The sequence below is a fragment of the Pleurodeles waltl genome, chromosome 4_1 (genome assembly GCF_031143425.1).
Source record: "Pleurodeles waltl isolate 20211129_DDA chromosome 4_1, aPleWal1.hap1.20221129, whole genome shotgun sequence".
Taxonomy (NCBI): Eukaryota; Metazoa; Chordata; class Amphibia; order Caudata; family Salamandridae; genus Pleurodeles; species Pleurodeles waltl.
In genome coordinates, this window is record NC_090442.1 from 349200682 (window position 1) to 349225241 (window position 24560).

The following is a 24560-nucleotide window of genomic DNA, read 5'->3' on the forward strand; positions in this document are numbered from 1 at the left end:
TGGAGGCCATGGTGGTGGTGGTGTCCTCTATGATGACGGGGTTCCAGGTGTGGAGGAGGTGGGTTTTGCTTGGAGCGTTGGGTTCTTGGGTGTTTGTAGTCAGCTGGTGGGTCTGGGATTTGAAGCTATTGTGGATTTATTCTATCTTTTGATGGAAGTGGGTTGCCAGTGAGTTGCAGAACTCCTGTGATGGCAGGGGTCCGTTTGAGCAGTTCCTGGGGGTGGAGAGCTCATTGACGATGCCAAAGTGCTCTTTACTGTTGTGAGTGTTGGCGTTGAGGCGGTTTTTGAAGTAGGTCCCTTAGGTGGTGCGGATCAGTTGGTGATGTTTGCATAGGGCATCCTTGAAAGCAATGTGGTTGGAGTTGGTAGGGTCAAGGTGCCAGGTTTTTTCCATTCTGTGACATAGCCGTTTGGATTCCTGTAGTTCTGGGGTGAACCAGCTGGCCTTGATTCAGTGGGAGGTGTTTGGGGTTTTTTGGAGCGGTGCGAGGGTGTTGACGCAAACTTCTATCCAGCAATGCAGGTTGGTGGTGGCTGTGGTGGGGTCCGGAGTCTGGGGGTGGGGCCCAGGCGAGAGTGGAGATCAATTGATCCGTTGATATTTTGCTCCAGTTGTGTCGGGGGGTTGTGTGTGGTGGTGGTGAGTGACTGGTTTCTGGTAGGAGAAGTGGATGCAGCGGGGGTCTGTCCAGCTGAGTTTGGTGGTGTGGCTGAAAGAGACGTGGTTGCTGGCTGAGAAGATGGGGTCGAGTGTGTTGCCTGCGGAGTGGGTGGATGTAGTGACGAGTTGCGTGAGGCTGAAGTTGGCGAGGTTGTCGATTAGGTTAGTGGTGTTGATATCGTTGTTATTTTCTAGGTGGAAGTTTAGGTCTCCGAGGAGAACATTGGGGGTCATTCTAACCCGGGCGGTAAAAACCGCCAGGGCGAATGACCGCGGTAGCACCGCCAACAGGTTGGCGGTGCACCGCTGGGCATTCTGACCGCGGCGGTTCAGCCGCGGCCAGAAACGGAAAGTCGGCGGTGTACCGCCGACTTTCAGCTGCCTTGCAGAATCCTCCATGGCGGCGGAGCACGCTCCGCCGCCATGGGGATTCTGACACCCCCTACCGCCATCCTGTTCCTGGTGGGTCTCTCGCCAGGAACAGGATGGCGGTAGGGGGTGCCGCGGGGCCCCTGGGGGCCCCAAAAGGAATTTCAGTGTCTGCCTGGCAGACACTGAAATTCGCGACGGGTGCTACTGCACCCGTCGCACTCCAGCAACTCCGCCGGCTCCATTCGGAGCCGGCTTCATCGTTGCTGGGTCTTTCCCGCTGTGCTGGCGGGCGGCCTTTTGGCGGTCGCCCGCCAGCACAGCGGGAAAGCCAGAATGGCCGGTGCGGTCATTTGGCGGGAACCGCATGGCGGGCGGCGGTCGGTTAGAATCAGGCCCATAGTCTGTTGAGGCGAGGGGTTTGGAGCTGATGGCGTCGGCGATGTCGCAGAACTGCGGTCTGGGTCCAGGTGGTCTGTAGACCAGTGTTCCTCTGAGTGAGTTGTTGTCGTTGATGTGGATTTTGAAGTGGAGGTGCTCGGCGGAGTTGATGGTGTCGTGGGAGTTGGTGGAGACTCTTATGGTGTTTTTGTGGACTATGGCGATTCCTCCTCCTGGTCTGTTGATTCGGTCTCTTTTGGTGATCTTGTAGTAGCATGTTGCACAACCTTGCCTTGAGATGCATTGTGCTTTTTCTGCAGGAGGAGGAGGCTGGAGATGCCTGTGTGGCAGCAATCGACCCTGTGGACAGTGAAGATGAGGAGGCAGAGGATGAGGATGAGGACAACAGAACGACAGTGATACAACAATACTTCCAATGACACAAAGGTAGGACAGTGTTACTTCACATTTCATTGTCATTATTTAGATTATCTCTGGCATTGGCATGCTGTTATTTCCCACTTCTATGCCCACTGACTGTACCCTTTGGCAATTCATTTTGCAGATGTTGGTGCCCCACTATCACTCCTGGTGTGATCACTGCAGGAAACTACAGGTCTTTCCTATGTAAACAATTACTGCACAGTTGAATTGCAATGCTTGCACCTAGTTACTTTACAAATGTAACATACTCCATACTTGTAGTTTTTTCATAGGGTGTTTATTGAAGTGCTAAGAAGAAGAGGGGCAAGTGCATTGGGATGGGGTGATGATGGAGAAAAGTCCAGGGTATTGTTCCAGTCTATTTGTAGCACAGGTGCATAGTCCAAGGGGACATAGGAAGGGGAGCGATGACAGTTCAAGGTGGACAGGGTGACTGTGTGGGAAACAAGGGTGACAATCAGGAGAGTCTCATTTCCTGCCGGGGTCTTGGCAATAGTCTCTGGCTTCTGCCTGGATCGCAGGGTATGGTTGTGGGGTGGTTCACCTTCTGCAGGGGGAGGGGTGCTAGTGGCCTGTTGGTCCTGTGGCAGGGCCTCCTCTCCACTAGCGGCAGCGGAGGTGGAAGGCAGTTCAGATGTCTGGCTAGTGGTAAGGGCCCTCTGTTGTGAGACTGCCTCCCTCATAATGCTGGCCATGTTTGCCAGCACCCCTGCAACGGAGACCAAGGTGGTGTTGATGGCCTGCAAGACCTCCCTGATCCCCTGGTACTGTCTCTCCTGCAGCCGCCTGTTCTCATGCACATTGTCCAGGATTTGGCCCATCGTGTCCAGGGTATGTTGGTAGGCTCCCAGGATCTCGGTGAGTGCCTCCTGAAGAGTTGGTTGCCTGGGCCTGTCCTCCCCCTGGCACACAGCAGTCCTCCCAGTTTCCCTGTTGGCCTGTGCCTCTGTCCCCTGAACCGTGTACCCACTGCCACTGACCCCAGGTCCCAGATTGTCTTGGGTACGAGGTGTGCCCTGGGGTCCCTGTAGAGGTAGACACACTGCTGATTGATGTGTTCTGGGACAAAGGTGTGGGTACGCTGGGTGGGTGCTGTGGTGGTGTTTCCAGATGGGGGAGGCTCTGTTGTGGTGTGTGAGTGACTGTGCCTGGGTAACTGACTGTCCAGAGGTCCCTGATGGGCCAGGGTGGCAATCCAGATCCAGGCAACCAGAGTTGCTGTCATCACTCTGGGCCTCTTCAGCTGGGGGACTGGATAGTGCTGGCACCTCTTCTCCGCTGACTGGGATACCTGTGGGGATGTAAATGCTGTGGTATTGTTTCTGTGTCTGACATATTGTGCATCTGTGGATTGCCCTCTTTGGTTGTATTTGTTTTACCTTGTGTAAGTTGGTATGTGGTGGGCTAGCTGATTCTCACTAGTGTGCATGCTTTGGTGATAGGTGTCCATGCAGGGCTGTGAGTGATGTTCATGCATTGGTGGTGCATGCAGGGCTTGCCATTATGATGGGTGGGATGTGATGGTGGGGTGTGTGGGAGGTGGTGGAGTGATGGGAGTGAGGGTGAGGGCGGGGATATGTGATGGCATGCAGGTCGGGGGTGATAGTAGTATAGAGTTGACTTACCAGAGTCCAGTCTTCCTCCTACTCCGGCCAGGCCCTCAGGATGCCGGTGGCCAAGACTTGCTCCTCCCATGTTGTTAGTTGTCGGGGAGGAGATGGGGGTCCACCACCAGTCCTCTGGATAGCGAACTGGTATCTTGCTGCTGTGGAACGCACCTTAACCCGTAAGTCGTTCCACCTCTTCCTGATGTCGTTCCTGGTTCTGGACCTTGTCCACGATCCTCTGCCATAGCTCCATCTTCCTAGCAATGGATATCTGCTGCACCTGTGCTCCAAATATCTGTGGCGCTACCCTGATGATTTCCTCCATCATGACCCTTAGCTCCTCCTCTGATAATCAGGGGTGTCTTTGAGTTGTGTAGGTGAGGATGTGTAGGGTGATGTGTTGGTGTGTGTGATGTAGGGTGCCTGGGTGGTGTATAGGTGTAGGTAGTGTGTGGCTCTGGTTTTGTCTGTGGTCGTGGTGTCTGTCTCATGCCAATGGTTTGTATTTGTAAGGGGTTGTGGGTAATGTGGGTGTGTGTTTTTTTATAGTGGTGTGGGTGTGTGAGTGTATGTGTGTCAGGTGTGTGTAGTTTGAATTGTCCAATGTGGTGTTGTTTTGGTTGAGTGTGTATATTTTGAGCACTGGGATATGTACCACCAATGGTTTACCATCATTGAATGTCCACCGTGGTGATTCTTGGGTCATAATGTGGTGGGCGTAGTTCTGTTGGTGTAACAGTGTGGGTTTTGTTACCGCCAGTTTATCGCTGACCTTTGGTGTTGCTGCTTTACACATCATGCCCTTGCTCGAATCCCCCGTATTCAATGATGCCACTCAGGAGGACACTCTTTCTTCCACCTTGCCGGAAAATCCTAGAACACCCTCCCTCACCACCTCTGCACCACAACCTCACTGACCAACTTCAGGAAGGGACTCAAAACATGGATTTTTGACTAACACTGACAACAAGCTCCTGGATACCCACTCGGGTGACAAGATGTTCTTTATGAATACTTCTTGATGGATAGACTAACACATTCACTTTCTCACTCTGACACACCCTCTCATACCCACTCTCACCTCCTATGACACCCAGACACATCCTATCACACTTACCCAGACAAGGAGACACACATTTTGATGCCCAGTCTCACACCAACTCAGACACATCTATTCACGCAGACTCTCACACCAAGACATAACCTCTCAAACCCAAACAGACATTGTCACAGCCAGTCTCACACCCAGGCAGACTCCCTCACACCCAGAGGTGCCCTGTTATATTCACTCTCACACACAGGCAGACACTTTCACGCCAAGGCTCACACTGTCACACCCCAATAGATACTCTCTCACTGTAGGAAGTTGGCTCTGTATATACAATCTCAAAGTAAGAGATAGTGTGCACAGATTCCAAGGGTTCCCCTTAGAGGTAAGATAGTGGCAAAATTAGATGGTTCTAATGCTCTACTTTATGGTAGTGTGGTCGAGCAGTAGGCTTATCAGAAGGTAGTGTTAAGCATTTGTTGTACACACACAGGCATTAAATGAGGAACACACGCTCAAACACTTAACTCTAAGACAATAGTTTTCATATAGAAAAATATATTTTCTTAATTTATTTTAGAACCATAAGACTCAAGATTTGAAGTAAATACATCAAATGGAAGGTACTCCATACATGTAAGTAAGGAACTTTGAATTAGAGCAGTAACATACACAGTTTTAGTTAAAATGACAATAAGCTATTTTAAATGTGGACATTGCAAAAATCAACAGTTCCTGGGGGAGGTAAGTATTGGTTAGTTTTTCAGGTCAGTAAGGCACTTACAACTTCAAGTTCCTGGGCATAGGCAGCCCACAACTGGAGGTTCAACGCAACCCCAAAGTCAACACACCAGCAACACAGGGCCGGTCAGGTGCAAAGTTCAAAGGAGGGCCTAAAACACTTAGGGGCCTATGGAGAACAGGGGTGCTCCGGTTCCAGTCTGCCAACAGATAAGTACCTGCGTCTTTGGAGGGCAGACCAGGGGGATTTTGTAGAACACTGGCGGGGGGACAAGTAGGCACACAAAACACACCCTCAGCGGCAGAGGGGCGGCCGGGTGCAGTGTGCTTAGCATGCATTGGGTTTTCAGTAGCAATCAATGGAGGGACCCAGGGGTCATTCTAGCGGTGCAGGCAGGGCACAGGTGGGCTTCTCGGGCCAGCCACTGACTGGGCTAGGCAGAGGGTCACCTGGTGGTCATTCCTGAACTGGAGTTCGGTTCCTTCTGGTCCTGCGAGCTGCGGGTTCAGTGCTTGGTCCAGGCATCGGGTTCTTTGTTCCAGGCAGTCGCGGTCAGGGGGGATCCTCTCTGCATGCGTCGCTGTGGGAGTCCAGCGGGGTCATCTCAGGTTACTCACAAGGTTGCAGTCACCTGGGATTCCTCCCTGCAGTTTTGGTTCTCTGGAGCTCGAGCTGGGGGCGTCGGGTGCAGAGTGTGAAGTCTCACACTTCCGGCGGGAAGAGTGAAGTCTTTGAAAGTTGCAAAGTTGTTGCTGTTTTTGAACAGTGCTGCTGTTCTCAGGAGTTTCTTGGTCCTTCAGTTCAGGGCAGTCCTCTGAGGCTTCAGAGGTCACTGGTCCCTGTCGGATGCGTCGCTGTGCAGGTTCTTTGAGTCTGGAGACAGGCCGGTAGGGCTGGCGCCAAGTCAGTAGTCGTCTCCGTTGTCTCTGTGGGGCTTTCAGGTCAGCAGTCCTTCTTCTTCTTCTTGGTTGCAGGAATCTGATTTCCTGGGTTCTGGGATGCCCGTAAATACTAGATTTAGCGGTGAGTTTAGGTCAGGAGGGCAGTAGCCAATGGGTACTGACCTGGAGGGTGGCTACACCCTCTTTGTGCCTCCTCCCTGAGGGGAGGAGGGCACATCCCTAATCCTATTGAAGGAATCCTCCTATCTGAAGATGGAGGATTTCTAAAGGCAGGGGTCACCTCAGCTCAGGACAACTTAGGGGCTGTCCTGACTGGTGGGTGACTCCTCCTTGTTTTTCTAATTATCTCCTCCAGCCTTGCAGCCAAAAGTGGGGGCAGTGACCGGAGGGGCGGGCATCTCCACTAGCTGGGAAGTCCTGGGGTGCTGTAACAAAAGGCATGAGCATTTGAAGCTCACCGCCAGGTGTTACAGTTCCTACAGGGGGAGGTAAGAAGCACCTCCAACCGGTACAGGCTTTGTTTCTGGCCACAGAGTGACAAAGGCACTCTGCCCATGTGGCTAGAAACTCGTCTGGTTGTGGCAGGCTGGCAGAAACTGGTCAGCCTAGCACTAGGAGTCGGACTGATATTCAGGAGGCATCTCTAAGATGCCCTCTGGGTGCATTTTCCAATAAATTCCTCACTGGCATCAGTATGCATTTATTGTGCTGAGAAGTTGGATACCAAACTTCCCAGATTTCAGTGTAGCCATTATGGAACTGTGGTGTTCGTGTTTGACAAACTCTCAGACCATATACTCTCTATGGCTACCCAGCACTTACCATGTCTAAGGTTTTACATAGACACTGTAGGGGCATAGTGCTCATGCACATATACCCTCACCTCTGGTATATTGCACTGTGCATTAGGGCTGTAAGGCCTGCTAGAGGGGTGACTTACCTATGCCACAGGCAGTGTGAGGTAGGCATGGCACTCTGAGGGGAGTGCCAAGTCGACGTAGTCATTTTCTCCCCACCAGCACACACAAACTGTGAGGCAGTGTGCATGTGCTGAGTGAGGGGTCCCCAGGGTGGCATACGACATGCTGCAGCCCTTGGAGACCTTCCCTGGCATCAGGGCCCTTAGTACGAGGGGTACCATTTACAAGAGACTTATTGTGTGGCAGGGCTGTGCCAATTGTGGGAACAAAGGTACAATTTAGGGAAAGAACACTGGTGCTGGGGCCTGGTTAGCAGGGACCCAGCACACTTTGAATCATAACTGGCATCAACAAAAGGCAAAGAGTCAGGGGGTAACCATGCCAAGGAGGCATTTCCTTACACTCACCCACTCTTAAACTGAGACAGACACTCTCACTCCCCCCTCACACCCAGTGAGATATTCTCACAGCCAATCTCATACCTAGTTATACACTATCACACATTCCCTCACACTCACAGAGAAACTCATGCAGTCTTGGCTGGCTGCAACCTGAAAGGGAAGGATGTGGCCAGCATTTTGTTGTATTGGGTAAGGGTCCCAGGGTTACATTTTGTGGGCCACTTTGTATCAGAAGAGGTCAGAATAGAAATGTTCTGACCCCAGAAGTTGATATCAAAGTGGCAGATTACTTAATAATGGGTTGAAAATGCCTAAAATTGTTTGGGGTGCAAAAAGGGGTGGGGGGCTCTGGAAAGAGCCTTTGTGCTTATGGGGTGTACTTGTTAACTACAGTCTGTTAGGTTCTGCAGGAACACCCTGTTGCCTTTGTTTGTTAGGTGAACTCCATCATGTCTGCATATAACTTCCATATCAAACCCTAAATTATTGTGGTATACCGAGCCCATGCTGTGGGCTCTGAGGAATGCAGAATTTGTTTTATTAACATGTTTCCTGGATTTGTCTATTTGTGAACAGAATTCAGTTGACAAGTTCTACTTCTGTCTTTGGCAAATGCTAAAAAAAAAAAAAAAACACACAGTGTGTGGGAAAAGTGCCATTAATTTTCCAAAGGTATCCATCATTAGGATTTCCAATCATACCCCAGTAGCTGTGCCTAGGTCATTGCCTCCACAGTGCACAATCATAAGGTCTGGATGTTGGCAACCCTTAATGGTTTCAACCAAAGAGAGCAATTGATGCCACTTTAATCCTTTCTGGCCAATCCAAGAAATATCCACTTTAGATGAACCCATGTCCCTGTCAATGGCACTCTTTTTTGCAGTCTCTCTGGCCCAACACACAACACTGTGTCCCACAATCCCCACTTTGAGCATTCTGAAGTGAAGCTAGAGTACCACTAAGGACAAAGCTACAGCTGAACGCAGCAGTCTTGAAACTAAATGCATAAATGCAGTTGAAAATGGAGGGTACTGGTTTAAATTTGAAAGAACAATTTGTATTGGTTGTCCTAAATATGTTGGTGCATGAAGGTAAGTAGAAATTTTGTGGGAAAAGAAAATAGATGTGGGGACAGCTTTTTAGATAGTAGAAAAAAGTGTGCTTTTTGTGATATGTGTATTGTTTGAAAAACTCAACCACACCTGCTATTTTACATTTAAATGTAAGCATGGTACTTGCAGAAACTGTTCTGAACTTGTTACCTACTGCTCCAAGACAATGTTACGAAGTACGTTATTATGGTAGCACAGCTAGAGGAACATGGGGGAAGGCTATAAAAAAGATTAAACTGTGACTTTGTAGTTACAGTTCTACTAGTAAAAATGGTTTAAAAGTTTGTTTAGGTGACAATATATGTTTTCATTAAAAGATTAATATATATATATATATATATATATATATATAGCATTGTCTGAGAATATATACTAAAAAAATAAATTGTCCTCCCATGTAGATCCAAGGATCCATCCATGGAGCTACACAAGGGGCCACACTGAGTGCTGAGGTGGATCAGCATATACGGTAAAAACTGGCATGGAATTGGACTATCTTTTGAGGAGTGCTATATGAGATCCAGTCAGAAGATGTGAAGCAAACGTTAAATATGAAAGAGCCATTCTGATTTGCTTGCTGATTGAGTAAACTTGAAATCAAAGTTGAAAAGGTTGCCATTAATGGTTCCATTTCTTGGGAATGGTGTACCGTTGATCTGATTATTGTTTGTGCATTTTCATTTAGAAAAAAATCAAACTAATACTGAAAGACAAATATACAGACCAACAAACGCACTTAACAGGTATGTGTAGTATAATGTATTTTAACTCAAAATGTGTTACTGGATAATTGTGGATAAAATGAATAAGATGGCCTAGGTAATTGTATATAAGATGAATGAGAGTGAGTAGCATGTTCATAACCACTAAAAAGGAATATAAACAATAGTTATATGATAACAATACATATAGGTGATGGTAAACTGAGAACATGCTGTTCTCAGTTTAACTGAGCTGCTTGTGGCCTTGCAGAGCTTTATGCCCACATATGTATAAACTCTGACGTAGATACTGCAACTCATATTCGTAGTAACAGAGGGATAGAGCCACTGACATAGCCAATTAGATACTTAGAGGGCTGCTTATACATTCATACATACAGCCAGACAGCAGTTATGTTTATACCCATGTTAGAGCCACTTGCCCACACACAGTTACATAGTCTTCTATTCACCATATTTATTTAAACATTCCGTGGACACTTATAGAAGTACTGATACACTCAGTCATATATGTAGATAAAAACTAACACAACCTACTCACCTATCTACACATGTATTAATTTAAAGATGGGTAGTGCCTATCACTGCAGACTCTAAAGCCCTCATTACAACCCTGGGGGTGAGTGATAAAGTGGCGGTAATACCGCCCACAGGCTGGTGGTAAGTTCTGCCAAATTATGGCCATGGCGGTGATAACTCCCATAGACAGCCAATGTATTACACCAACTGCCAGGGAGGAAACAACACTCACCACGGCAGTAGCCGCCAACAGCCAGGCAGAAGACAAAGTACTTCCCACTATATTAAGACACTGCAAACCACCACCTTTTCCGTGGTGGTACCAATGCCATCAAAAACCTGGGGTAAACAGAGCTCAGAAGTGAAAGGACTCACCATTGGAGAGACAGGGAAGAACTACGGCACCATGGAATCCGAACTGCAAGTCTTCCCAATGATTTTCTATGTTATGCTCCACCTGGAACACCAATGCTGATGAAGACGATGACAGTGAGTACAGCGGCCTAGCACACAAGGGAGGGAGGCAGGAAAAAGACAGTGACACACACACGCATGACACACACCATTCACACACACACCGTACACACAACCAACTGCACACGTAAACCAATGGCACACGACACATGGCATAGTAAAAAAAGGACCAGATTTCGTAAGTACTGACATTATATTAGCATAGCAAAACCCACCACATGAACCAAATATATACAAATGTTCATAAAGGGCTAATGCCCAGTCCAAAGTCATAAGAGCACAGAAGCCCACAGGCCTAACTTGTATCCTGACACATCCAGAGAGAACACTGCAGGAGCATCAGTTTGCAAGTGGGAAGGCTCCTCAGGGGGATGGGGGAGGAGCAACTCAGCTGGATACTGGAACTTCCCCACTGGTTCTGGAGGGGACTCCATGCCCATTTCTCAGTGTTAGGGAGTGCAAGGTTACAGTCTCTCAGGTGGGGAACATGCCCACTGATTCTGGATGGGGCTCCATGCCCATTCTCAGTGCTGGGGAGTGCAAGGTTACAGTCTCTGAGCTGCGGAACATACCCACTGGTTGTGGAGGGGGCTCCATGCCCATTTCTCAGTGCCGGAGAGTGCAAGGTTACAGTCTCTCAGGTGGAGAACATGCCCACTGGTTCTGGAGGGGTCTCCATTCCCATTTCCCAGTGCTGGGGAGTGCAAGGTTACAGTCTCTGAGCTGGGGAACATGCCCACTGGTTCTGGAGGGGGCTCCATGGCCATTTCTCAGTGCTGGGGAGTGCAAGGATACAGTCTCTCAGCTGGGAAACAACCCCACTGGTTCTGGAGGGGGCTCCATGCCCATTTCCAGTGCTGGGGACTGCAAGGTTACAGTCTCAAATAGATGGATGTTGTGGAGGTGTCTGCTAGTTAGGTGTGTGGGCTGCTTGGTGTGGTGATGCTGGTGGTGGATGTTGAGGTAGTGTAGGAAAGTAACCTCTTTCTAGCATGGTTACCCCCACTTTTGGCCTCTTTGTGATTGTGTGTCATTGTGTTTTTACTGTGTCACTGGAATCCTGCTAGTCAGGACCCCAGTTCCCGTAGATAAAAACCTATATGTCAGTGTGTTTTGCCTGTCTCACTGGGGTCCCGCTAGCCAGGACCCCAGTGCTCAGAGTTTGTGGCCTAATGTGTATGCCTGTGTAGTGCCTAACTGTGTCACTGGGGCTCTGCTAATCAGAACCTCAGTGCTTATGCTCTCTCTGCTTTTAAATGTGTCGCTGTAGGCCAGTGACTCCATTTACCAATTTCAATTGACACACTGGAACCCCTTATAAGTCCCTAGTATATGGCACCTAGGTATCCAGGGCATTGGGGTTCCAGGAGATCCATATGGGCTGCAGCATTTATTTTGCCACCCATAAGGAGCTCAGACAAACCCTTACACAAGACTGCCATTGCAGCCTACGTGAAATAGTGCACACACTATATCACAGCCATTTTCACTGCAGTTAAGTAACTTATAAGTCACCTATATGTCTAACCTTCACTTGCTGAGGGTTAGGTGCAAAGTTACTAAGTGTGAGGGCATCCTTGCACTAGCAAAGGTGCCCCCACATAGTTCAGGGCCATTTTCCCGATCTTTGTGAGTGCGGGCACACCATTACACGCATGCACTACATATAGGGCAATACCTATTTGTAGCTTCACAATGGTAACTACGAATATGGCCATGTAACATGTCTAAGACCATGGAATTGTCCCCCCATTCCAAATCTGGTATTGGGGAGCCAATTCCTTGCATCCTGGGGGCTCAACCATGGACCCCCATCACTGCCAAACCAGCTCTCTGAGGCTTGCTCTGCAGGCTACAGCTGCTGCCACCTCATAGACAGGTTCCTGCCCTCCTGGGGTCTGGGCAGCCCAGTCCCAGGTATGCAGAACAAAGCATTTCCTCTGAGAGCAGGGTGTTACACCCTCTCCCTTTGGAAATAGGTGTTACAGGCTGGGGAGGGGTAGCCTCCCCCAGCCTCTAGAAATGCTTTGAAGGGCCCAGATGGTGCCCTCCTTGCATAAATCAGTCTACACCGGTTCAGGGACCCCTTCTCCCCTGCTCTGGTGGGAAACTGGACAAAGGAAAGGGAAGTGACCACTCCCCTGTCCATCACCACCCCAGGGGTGGTGCCCAGAGCTCCTCCAGTGTGTCCCGGATTTCAGCCACATTGCTTTGCAAGGTGTGGGGGCACTCTGGAGGGCTCTGAGTGGCCAGTGCCAGCAGGTGACGTTAGAGACCTCTCCTGATAGGTCCATACCTGATAAGGTAGCCAATCCCCCTCTCAGGGCTATTTAGGGTCTCTCCTGTGGGTTCTCTTCAGATTCTGCTGCAAGTTTCCTTCAGGAATCCTCTGCAACAACTTCAGCATCTTCTGACCTTGGATCAACCGCAGCCTGCTCCAAGAAACGCTGTAACTGCAACAAAGTGTCTACAAGAGACACTTTTCTTCAGCAACCTCAGCTCCAAGGCAGCAACTGCAACTGTTTCCATGGTGTGCATGCACTAGGGACTTCCTGTCTTCATCCTGCACCAGAAGGACTGAAGAAATCTCCAGTGGAGTGATGGAGTCATTCTCCTGCTACAAGCAGGCACATTCCAAGGCGACGACTGGTACCCTGGTACTCCTCTCATGGTGACGAGCATGCTCTTAAGGACTCAGAGGATGAACATCATTGACATAGACTATTCTGAGGTCCTGCTGATGCAGTTTGGAGGAGGTGAGACCTTGCCTTCCCCGAGAACGATGGTACCCCCATGTTTTGTGTCTTCTTTACCTCCTGAGGCCTCTGTGCACTTTTTGCAAAATTCATTCATGCACAGCTTGGCCCATGTCCCCAGCACTCCACCCTGTGACGCTCAACTTGCTGAGTTGTTCTCCGGCACGTGGGACCTTTTTTTGTTGTGCTGCATCTACCTCATTTCGCACCTCTTTGAACCCTGATGTTGCGGCTTCTGGGGGTGCTGGCTGGCATCCTGATGGCTCTCTAAAGTGCTGAGCACCTCTTCTTCCTCCTCAGATAGAGTTGAGGACCCCAGGTCCCTTATGGGTCCATTCAGCGCCATTTTGATGAAAAATGCACTTTTGCGGTAGCCAAGGCTTGATGTTGCCTTCCAACACGAAATCTCATCTGCAAAGATCTTCACGCCGTGGCACATCTTATGCATCACAGAGGAACCCCCTGGCATCTTCCTAGGGTGCATTTCTACAGTCTTCAACTAACTGGGGACTCTTCTTTTGCACCCTCTTCTGGGTTGGCAGGGGCTCCTGTCCTTCCCGGAACTTCTTTTGACTTCTGGAATTGGTCCCCTTCCTTTGCAGGTCTTCAGGTCCAATAATCCAGCAGTTGTTCTTTGCAGACTTGGTTGGCTGCTGCAAAATCCCAAAAACACGATGAAGTGTGTCCTGAGGAAACTTGCAGTACTTTACTCCTGCTTTTCTTGGCTCTGGGGTGGGGTAATTTACTTACCTTTACAGTATTCTTACTCTCCCAGCAATTCTGCACACACTACACTTGTCTAGGGGGAATTTGTGATTCACATTCCACTTTTTTAGTACATAGTTTGTGTTGCCCCTAGACCTATTTTCTCCAATTCCATTCTATAGGATTTCCTACTGTTTGCATTGTTCTATGACTATTTACTTGTCTAATTTTGATGTCTAGTGTATATATTGTGCATAATACTTACATCCAGAAGGAGTTTTGTTTCTAAGATATTTTTGGTACTGTGTCACCCAAATAAATACCTTTATTTTTGGTAACAGTGAGTATTATCTTTACTTGTGTATATGTACTGTGTAACTATAAGTGGTATTGCATGAGATTTGCATGTCTCCTAGTTTAGCCTAAGCTGCACTGCTATAGCTACCTCTACCAGCCTAAGCTGCTAGAACACTACTACATTCACTAACAAGGGATACCTGGACATGGTGTAAGGTGTAAGTACCCAAGTTGCCGACTACAAACCAGGCCAGCGTCCTACAGGCAGTGCATTCAGGTGTGAATGTGGACGTGACTGGGAGGGAGGGGAGGAGGAGGAGGGGGAGACAGTGGAGGTAGTGCATGTGGTTGTGTCTGCAACTGTATGGGGTTTGCGTGAGTGCTTGTGGGATGAAGTGTGGTGCTTGTGTCTGCCTGTGCCACTCTTGGGTGCTGTCTTATGTGCATGCTCTTCTGCATGTGTGCCTGCGATGGGTTGGGGATGAGGAGAATGGGACTGTGAAATGGAAGTTGGAGGGGGGACGGTAGGAACAGGGACAATGGCTGCCATCAGTGAGGAGGCCATAGCCTGAATCGATCTCTGTTGGGCTGCCAATCCACCGTGAAAGCCCTCCAGGAATGCATTGCACTGCTGCATCTGAGATGCCAGCCCCTGGACGGCATTCACAATGGTTGATTGCCTTACAGAGATGGATCTCAGGAGGTCAATAGCCTCCTCACTAAGGGCAGCAGGGCTTCCTGGGGCAGGGCCTGAATTGCCTGGGATGAAGGAGACGCCTACCCTCCTGGTTGAACGGGCACAGGCAACCTGCTGAGGGGCTACTGGGAGGACGGTGCTGGTATGGGGGTGGCAGCCGTACCTGCAGCTGGGGTTGTCACAGAGGTGTCTGTAACCACCTGGGAGCTCCCATCGGAGGAGGTATCTGAGTCTGTGTTGTCTCCTCCAGTCTCCGCCGTAGTGTTCCCCTCGTCCTCTGTCCCACTGGTTGCGTCGGCATACTTTGCCTCCAGGGTCCTGTGGGATGCAGCTCCCTCTGTCGCCGGTGCCCCTGCTCCTCCACCAGATGATGCTAATGCACACAAGTACAGGATGACAAAACAAGTAAGGGGGAGACAAAGGATACACTTGGTCAATGACTGCACCAACACCACTTTTGGCATGCACATCACCGTCACACACAGAGAACAGGCTTAAGCACTATACATTGCACTACCAGTGATATGGCTAGTCTCTAAGGAAAGATGAGGACCACACACCGCCAACTGCAACACACCTCAGAGCCACGATGCCCTGCCTCAAATGGACTGCTAACAATTTTACGTGTATTTGCCATGCACCCATTACCCTTCAGTTGACCCATGCTGCAATGTCTGGCCTGGCCTTAGGGGCACCCACTAACACACATCCACCACCCGGATACCACCGCACCAGCCCAAATTTGTAATGATACCCACTGTACTCACTCCCTTGTGGCTGCTGTGATTCCCTCTAGCACCCATCCTGCTCAGGGTAGGCCACTGCCAGTATACGGGCCATCAGGGTGGTCAGGGTCTGACGGGCACCCCTTCCTCGCAGTTGGGTCTCTGCGGTCTTCCATGCCCAGCATCTCAGGTCCTCCCACTGTTTCCGACAGTGGGTGCTCTGCCTGCCATAGACCCGCCGGGGACAGCACATCCTTGGCGATGGCACGCCACAATCCCTTCTTTTGATGGGAGTTGACCTGCATGGCCAAATACAGACAGAAGAACACCATTAAACAAACAGTCCAGCCTGTCACACAAATGGCCCACCATACCCGATTCCATCACCATTGGCTCACAAATAGCCCAGTGCACAACATGTACACCCCCAACAGAAAATCCCCCCACCCCTCACCCACCCGTACACGATGATTTCACACATATCTCCATGCATCCTTGCCACATGCATCATGGCCAAATTGTACTCACCTGTTGGTCTGGAGGCCCATACAGCTTTCCATACTGGGGTAGGCCCCATCCACCAGTCGCTCCAACTCCTCCAAAGTGAAGGCAGGGGCCCTTTTCCCGGTCACACGGGCCATGTTACGTTCCAGATACAGGTCACAGCAGCACACGCAGTGTATGTGTTCTCCTCTTGAAGGTCAGGAAACAGGTGAGGAATTAGATAGAATATGGCAGTCACGTCTGTGGCGGTGTACACTGTCACCACTGGCGTAGATCCTCATTGGCCACTGTACTCCATAGAGCCCCATATTATCCAATGAGGAATTGCATGGCGTTGCAAGACCGCCTTCCGCCACAACGCCCAACGTCGGCAGAATTACCTCACTTCCACCTCTCCCTCCATCCAGGACAGGCGGTCGCCATTTCAGGGGGGAGGAAACAGGCCTATCGACAATTACTGCGTCACAGATTAGATTTGCACATACTTCGCCATTTACACTGTCCCAATACATAAGTGCACCATGTGTACTGCAGTTGTGGTTTTGTTGTTCCAGTTGTGACGGCCTACTCACTCTTGTATCGCTTAGATACCTACAGCTGCAGATGAATAGGAGGTGGAGACATAACCTCGTGTACAGACCTCTGGTGGACTTGGTCACACTGGAGGACAGACACATAATACTGACCTATAGACTGAACAGGGTCACAGTCACAGAGCTGTGTGCCCAGTTGGAGTCTGACCTGATGTTAGCTATCCCCCCTCTTGTGCAAGTGATATTAGTGCTCCATTTCCTGGCAGCAGGCATGTCACATCCAATGTTTTCAATTGTGCTGGCAAGAGTTTTGTCTGCCCTAGTGAAACACATGTGCAGCTACATTTCTTTCCCCCAGGTGGAAGATTTGGCCACAGTGAAGGCTGGATTCTATGCATTGGGACAGATCCCCAATATTATTGGTGCGATTGACAGGTCACATATTGCGTTAGTCCACCCACCCCAGAATGAACAGGTGTTCATGAATTGTAAGAGTTTCCACTCAATGAATGTGCAAATGGTGTGCCTAGCGGACCAATACATCTCCCACGTCAATGCTAAGTAGCCTGGGTCGGTGCATGATGCCTTTGTTCTGAGGAATAGAAGCATCACAAATGTGATGGCCCAAATACAGAGGCACAGGGTGTGGTTAATAGGTGAGCCTTGATCCCCACCCACTGTATGTTAGTGTTTTCCTCTGGTGTCAACCCCATAGGATTGCGTGCAGCTAAATGTTGTCCCTCAATACTTGCAGGGGACTCTGGTTGCCCAAAACTATTGTGGCTGGTGACCCCTGTGAGGAATGTCAGGACAAGGGCTGAAGAATGTTATAAGGAGGCACATGGGCAAACCAGGAGGATTATCGAGAGAACCTTCGGGCTCCTGAAGGCCAGGTTTAGGTGCCTCCATCTGACAGATGGATCCCTGTGCTACTCACTTGAGAAGGTCTGCCAGATAGTAGTGGCATGCTTCATGTTGCACAACCTGGCCCTCAGACGCCATGTACCTTTTCTGCAGGACGAGGAGCCTGGAGATGCCCCTGTGGCTGCCCTGGACCCTGAGGACATTGTGGCTGAAGATGCTGAGGATGAGAACAGCAGAACATCAGTAATCCGTCAGTACTTCCAATGACACACAGGTGAGACAGAGAAGATTAACATTTCTATGACTATTGGTGTATTCTGTGTGGCTGTGTCAAGATGGAATTCACTTCCTTTTGCCTCTACTTACTTTGACCTATGGTTTGTCATATTGCAGATGTTGGTGAAATAACAACTTTGTACTGATGTTCTGACTACAGCCAGCTACAGGTAATTATTTCTATGCTCTCACAATGTACAGTACATTTGCAATTGATGTAACTGTTTCCATGAATACACATTTTCAACACATGACATGCAAGTAGTCGAGTTGTGTCCGAGGGTGTTTATTGTAGTGCTAATAATTGAGGGGAAAGTGCAATGGAATGGGATGATGATGGAGGAAAGTCCAGGGTATTATTCCAGTCTGTTTGTAGCACAAGTGCAGTGTCCAAGGAGCCACAGGAAGGGGAGCAAAGGAAGTTCAAGGTGGATAAGGTGTCTAAGTGGGACATGAGGGGGACAATCAGGAGAGTCTCATTTCCTGGCGGTGGTCTTGGCAAGTGTCTCTGGCTTCTGTCTGGGTCGCAGGGAACATTTGCATGGTGGTTCACCTTCTGCAGGGGGAGGGATGCTAGTATCCTGTGAGTCCTGTGGTGGGGCCTCCTGCCCACAAGCGGCATCGGAAGTGGAGGGCTGGTCGATGGACTGGCTAGTGGTAGGGGCCATCTCGTGTGCTGTTGCCTCCCTCATGATGTTGGCCATGTCTGCCAGCACCCCTGCTATAGAGATCAGGGTGGTGTTGATGGCCTGCAAGTCCTCCCTGATCCCCTGATACTGTCCCTCCTGCAGCCACCTGTTCTCCTGCACATTGTCTAGGATCTTTCCCATCGTGTCCTGGGAATGTTAGTAGGCTCCCAGTATCTCGGAGAGTGCCTCATGGAGAGTCGGTTCCCTGCTCCGGTCCTCCCCCTGGCGCACAGCAGTCCTCCCAGTGTCCCTGTTGGCCTTGCCTCTGTCCCCTGAACAGTGTGCCCACTACCATTGACCCCAGGTCCCAGATTGTCTTGTGAGGGAGGTATGGCCTGGGGTCCCTGTACAGGTGAGCACACAGCTGATTGACATATCCTGGGGATAGAGGTGTGGGTACGCTGGGTGGGTGCTGTGGTGTTGGATGCTGATGGCGGAGGCTTTGTGGTGGTCTGTGAGTGGGCTGGAGTGACCGGCTGTCCAGTGGTCCCTGATGGGCCAGGTAGGTCATCCAGCTCCAGAAGTCCAGAGTTACTCTCATCACTGGGGGCATCTTCCAGTGGGGGGTCTAGATAGCCGTGGCACCTCCTCTCCACTGACATTGGCTGGGGTACCTGTGGGGATGTAAGTGATGTATTATGCTTCATGTGTATGACATACTGTACACCCCTAACCTCCCCTTTATGGTTGCTGTTGCCCTGCCACCTTTTGTTTGTGTATGGTGATGTATTGTGGGATTGTTAGTTTCCCTATGCTGTGCATGCTTTGCTGATGGGTGTACATGCAGGCCTGGGAGGAGTGTCCATGCATTGGTATAGCCTGTAGGATTTGGTGTTGGGGTTAGTCATTTGTATAGGTGCAGTGTGTGGGTTGTAGTGGAGTGATGGGAGTGAGGGTGAGGATGTGAGATGGCTTCCAGGTATGGGGGGTGATAAGTGGTAAATGTTGACTTACCAGTGTCCAGTCCTCCGGCTACTCCAGCGAGTCCCTCAGGATGCAGTAATGCTAGTAATTGTTCATCCCATGTTGTGAGATGTAGTGGAGGAGGTGGGGGTCCACCGCCAGTCCTCTGTATTGGGAGCTGGTGGCTTGCTGCTATGGAACGTACCTTCCCGCGTAGGTCGTTCCACCTCTTCCTGACGTCATCCCTTGTTCTTGGGTGCTGTCCAGGGCTTTCACCCTGTCCACGATTCTCTGCCATAGCTCCTTCGTCCAGGCAATGGAAATCTGCTGTACCTGTGCTCCAAACAGCTGTGGCTCTGCCCTGACAATATCCTCCACCATGACCCTTAACTCCTCCTAAGTAAAACAGGGGTGTCTTTGTGGTGCCATGGGTGTTGTATGTTGTGTGTTGGTGAGAGTGTGTTGGGTGATGTGTTTGTGGTTGTCTCTGTGATGTCGGTGGCTAACTCTTGCAGTCTTTTGGTGTTGGCAAAGGGTTGTGGGTACTGTGGGTTTGTGTTTTATAGTGGTGTTGGTATGTGGGTGTGATGTGTGTTTGGATGTCAGGTGTGTGTCTTTGGTATTGGCCAATGTGGTGTTGTTTTATATGTGGGTGTCCATTCTGCGCATATACCGCCAATGGTTTACAACCGTTGAATGTCCGCTGTGGTGATTCGTGGGTCATAATGTGGTGAGCGTTGTTTTGTAGGCGTAACGGTATGGGTGTTGGTACTGACACTTTAGCTCTGACCTTTGGGCTTGCGGATTTGTGTGTGTGGCAGTATTCTGTCAGAATGGTGTGTATGTGTCATAATATGGTTAACAGATATCCGCCAAAGCAGCGGTATGTTGGTGGCCGTCAGCATGGCGGTAAGTGGGATTTACCGCCAGTGTCATAATGACGGCCTAAGTGTACACTTTCACTGTTACATTCAGTTCCCATAAGAAAGGCTCCTTAATAATCCTATAACTATCCTTTTACTGCAGGAATTGAGCACTCATCTAGTTTGTAAATAGGTGATAGAGCAGGGTGTTTTGTGGATAAAACATTAAACATGTCCTTATATGTTTCACAGAGTAAGACATACACTTGCAAACTACTATGCTCACTTACATATATAGTTTGCAGGCAATATGCAGGCAATACTGATACTTATATACCAATTAGGAGCAGGAGACAGCCACTAACACAGCCACTCAGACACTGAAAGTGCTACTAATATATTTATGCAGACACCCAGGCAGCAGTTATGTTTTCATCAGTAGTGCAGCCGGTTGCACACACAGTTACAATTTTATGTATTTACCATATTCACTTAAATATTGGGTTGGAGTCTCTTAGATGTATTGATATGGTCAGTGAGATATGTACTCAAATACTTACACAACCTACTCACGTATCTAAACAAGGCCTGTTTTAAATATGGCTGTGGACTACTAGTAAACTATCTAAGTGTACACCTTTTTTGTCAGTTTGAGTTCCCATTAGAAAGGGTGATTTTCAATCCTCAAACTATCCTTTTACTGAAAACTGAAAAAGTTAGCACTCAGCCAGTCTGTAGGTTGGTGATAAAGCAGGGTACTTGATGGTTAAAACATTAAGCATGTCCTTCTAAGTTTCACATACAGTTTCAGACTTCCATGATAAGTTATATATGCAGTGTGCAATCCATACAGCAACTCATTTATCTAATAACAAAAGATACACCCAGTGAGATACGGAAACAGCCACTTATAAATTCATGCACACAGCCACACAGTAGTTATGTTTCCAGCAGTATTGGATGCAGTTGTACACACCATTACATATCTTTATCTTCTTCATATTTACTTAAGCATCTGGTACAACACTCATGGAGATACTGAGATACACACATATGCATACATTGATACACCCACGCACACACTGATACATACACTAATACATCCAGACACACACTGATGCATACACTAACACACCCATGCACACAGTCATCCACAAAATAACACACCCAGGCAAACACTGATGCCTAAACTGGCACACACAGGCACACATTCATGCACTCAGTGACACACTCAGACACACACTGATGAATACACTGACAGGGCAAGGCCTATACTGATGCATACGCCTACACACCTATTGTAAGAAAAAAATACAGACACAGCTCTTCTTTTAGTGATTGGAATGTTTCTAACAAGAACAACTGTTTATTTTTATTTTATTTTGGAAAAAAACACGCTCTAAAGGAAATTAGCTCAACAAGTAACAAAAACGTAACATGCTTTAGTTGGTAAAAATTTACATTATGTCAAAACGGTAAACAAAAAAAAATACTAGCAACAGTATTTGCAAATAGCAGCAAAAGACTGTGGACAGCCTTGGAGAAAAGAGGACATGACAACTTGCACAGTAAGTTACTGTGCCTCACAATTCCTGGCTTACAGATGGCACAATAATAGTTGTTGCTGACTGTCCTTCAGGAGCACCAGAAGTAGAAGCGCCTCCTTCCACTACCCTCTCTCTCACCATCCTGGTGTAGACTCTCTCGTGGATAGTTTGTAGATGTTTCAACATAGAGCTGGTTCCATTTAAATCCATTGAAATACGTTTTTGATATTCCACAAGATAATTGTTTCCCACAGATATTGCAAGTGACAAACTTCGCTGTAACCTTCTTCTTCCCTGTAGCTATGGTGAAGTGTTTTCAGACATTACTCTCCTTCTCACATGATGACCCTTGCTTCTTTTTCATGGGAGGGTCTTGTTGCTGTTCCTGCTCTGAATAAGCACTCTCCATTTAAAAAAAATAAAGAGCGCAAAAGAGTCAGTTCAACAGACACACTAGTTGTCACTACTGTCTGCACAACGTTCAATCTAGAAGTCAGTAGTCTAGGGTGTGGCTGCAACAGTTATAGGGTGCTGTCCAAATGTAGCCAATGAAATGGGAAGGTTTCTTTTTCACATCAGGTGGATCCGAAGTTCCCTTCATGGATGAACCCTGTTCTGGATAAAATGTAAAATTACATATTTAAAAGCAAAACAAGTATAGGGTAACTTATATAACTTATAGGTGCACCCTGGTTCTAATATGGAAAACAAACACCTGTAAATACTAAAAATAACCTTCTAAAAAGAAAGCGGGAACCATGGATCTGGATCGTGAACCCATACTGGTCATGTGATCGGAACAAAAACCATAGACTACGATGATCCACATGTTCCAGCACTGCGGAAATTGTGGATCCTAAAAAGTGGGAAAAAATAATCCAGTAAATATAGCTATATTTAAATTCTTAATACATTCTTACTGTTTTCTGTACCTTAGTTTGTTTTCCCTTTTTAATTCTTACTCTTTCCTTTACTACTGTTTTCTTACTTTTTCTCTATACTTTGTATATTATCCCTATAATTTTTTATCTTTTTTTATTCCTTCCTAGATCCTTTTACATACAGATTGCTTTTTCCTCTACTTTATATTACTTTTCCTTCTCTTTTGCCACAATTAAAAAATATCTACTCTTTTTTCCAGTTGTAATACAACTAATGTATAATGCTGGCTACAAAGCATGCCCTTACCCTAGGCCCAATGGAAAGTCTTCCTCTTCATTTAAAAAACCTTAGAAATTCACTGAAACAAACAAAGGTTATAGAGATGTTATAGTTAGGAAATAGAATTTTAAAAATGTAGAAATTCACTGGAAAAACAAAGGTTACAGGAACTTTATATTTAGGTAGTGAATTTATTTGCACAAAGCCATAGAAAGCCAGCAGTTATGGTTAGCAGCCCAACCTACGGGCCAGATTCACAAAGGTAAACTAAGAAGCTTTGTGTAACCTTAACCAAACATCTACGTTTACGATTTTTGGAGTTCACAAAGGGCATTTACGGGTAGTATCTTTATGTCTGCACTCAAGCCTGCAACTTGCACCCCCACAATGCACTGCTTATTGTGGGGGTGCAACATACTACATCACTCATTACATGGTCAGTGACATCACTCATGACAACACTGCTGTCTTAGATATTGTAGCTTGTGAATTTTAAGAAGTGGCTTGAATAATAAAGGAATACATGTAGGAAAGTGCCACTGTTGGCATGGTTACCCCCCACAAACTTGCCTAGTGTTGACACCAACTTTGATTGAAAGTGTGCTGGGATCCTGCTATCCAGGCCCCAGCACCAGTGTTCTTTCCCAAAACCTGTACCTTTGTTTCCACAATTGACACAACCCTGGCACACAGTTAAGTCCCTCGTAAAAGGTACCCCTAGTACCAAGGGCCCTGTGGCCAGGGAAGGTCTCTAAGGGTTGCAGCATGTCTTATCCCACCCTAGGGGACCCTTCACCATGCACATGTACACTGCCTTTCAACCTGTGTGTGCTGGGGGAGAAAAAGACAAGGTCGACATGGCCATGCCCACAAACCACTGCCTCTGGTATAGGTAAGTCACCCCTCTAGCAGGCCTTACAGTCCTAAGGCAGGGTGCACTATACCACAGGTGAGGGCATAGCTGCATGACCAACATGCCCCTACAGTGCCTAAGTGCATTCTTAGACATTGCAAGTGCAGTGTAGACATATTGAGGACATGGTCTGGGAGTTGGTCATTACGAACTCCACAGCTCCATAATGGCTTCACTGACTACAGTTCTCAGCACAATAACCCCACACTGATACCAGTGTGGGATTTATTGAAACATGTACACAGAGGGCATTTTGGAGATGCCCCCTGTATGATAGCCAAACTGCTAGTGCAGGACTGACTGGTCTGTGCCAGCCTGCCACTTTCAGACTAGTTTCTAACCACATGGGGTGAGTACCTTTGTGCACTCCGTGGTCAGAAACAAAGCCTGTCCTGGGTAAAGGTGCTTCACACCTCTCCCTACAGGAACTGTAACACCTGGTGGTGCGCCTCAAATGCTCAAGCCTTGGATTACAGTACACCAGGGCACTCCAGCTAGTGAGCTGTTGGGACACCGGAAAAAGTCCCAATTATGGCGGCAAGTCTGGTGGGGAAATTAAACAAACCAGGGAGGAGTGACCACCCCAGCGAGGACCAACCTTAAGGTGTCCAGACCTGAGGTGACAACTCCCTGCAGGATCCTACATCTTGGTTTGGAGGACAGGGACCAATAGGATTAGGTTTGTGCCCCCCTACCCAAAGGGAGTGGGCACAAGGAGGGTGTAGCCACCCTCAGGCCTTAGCCATTGGCTACTGTCCTCTGACCCCTAAAATGCCTCTAAAGCTAGGATTTAAGGGCCTCCCTGAACCCAGTTCACCAGAT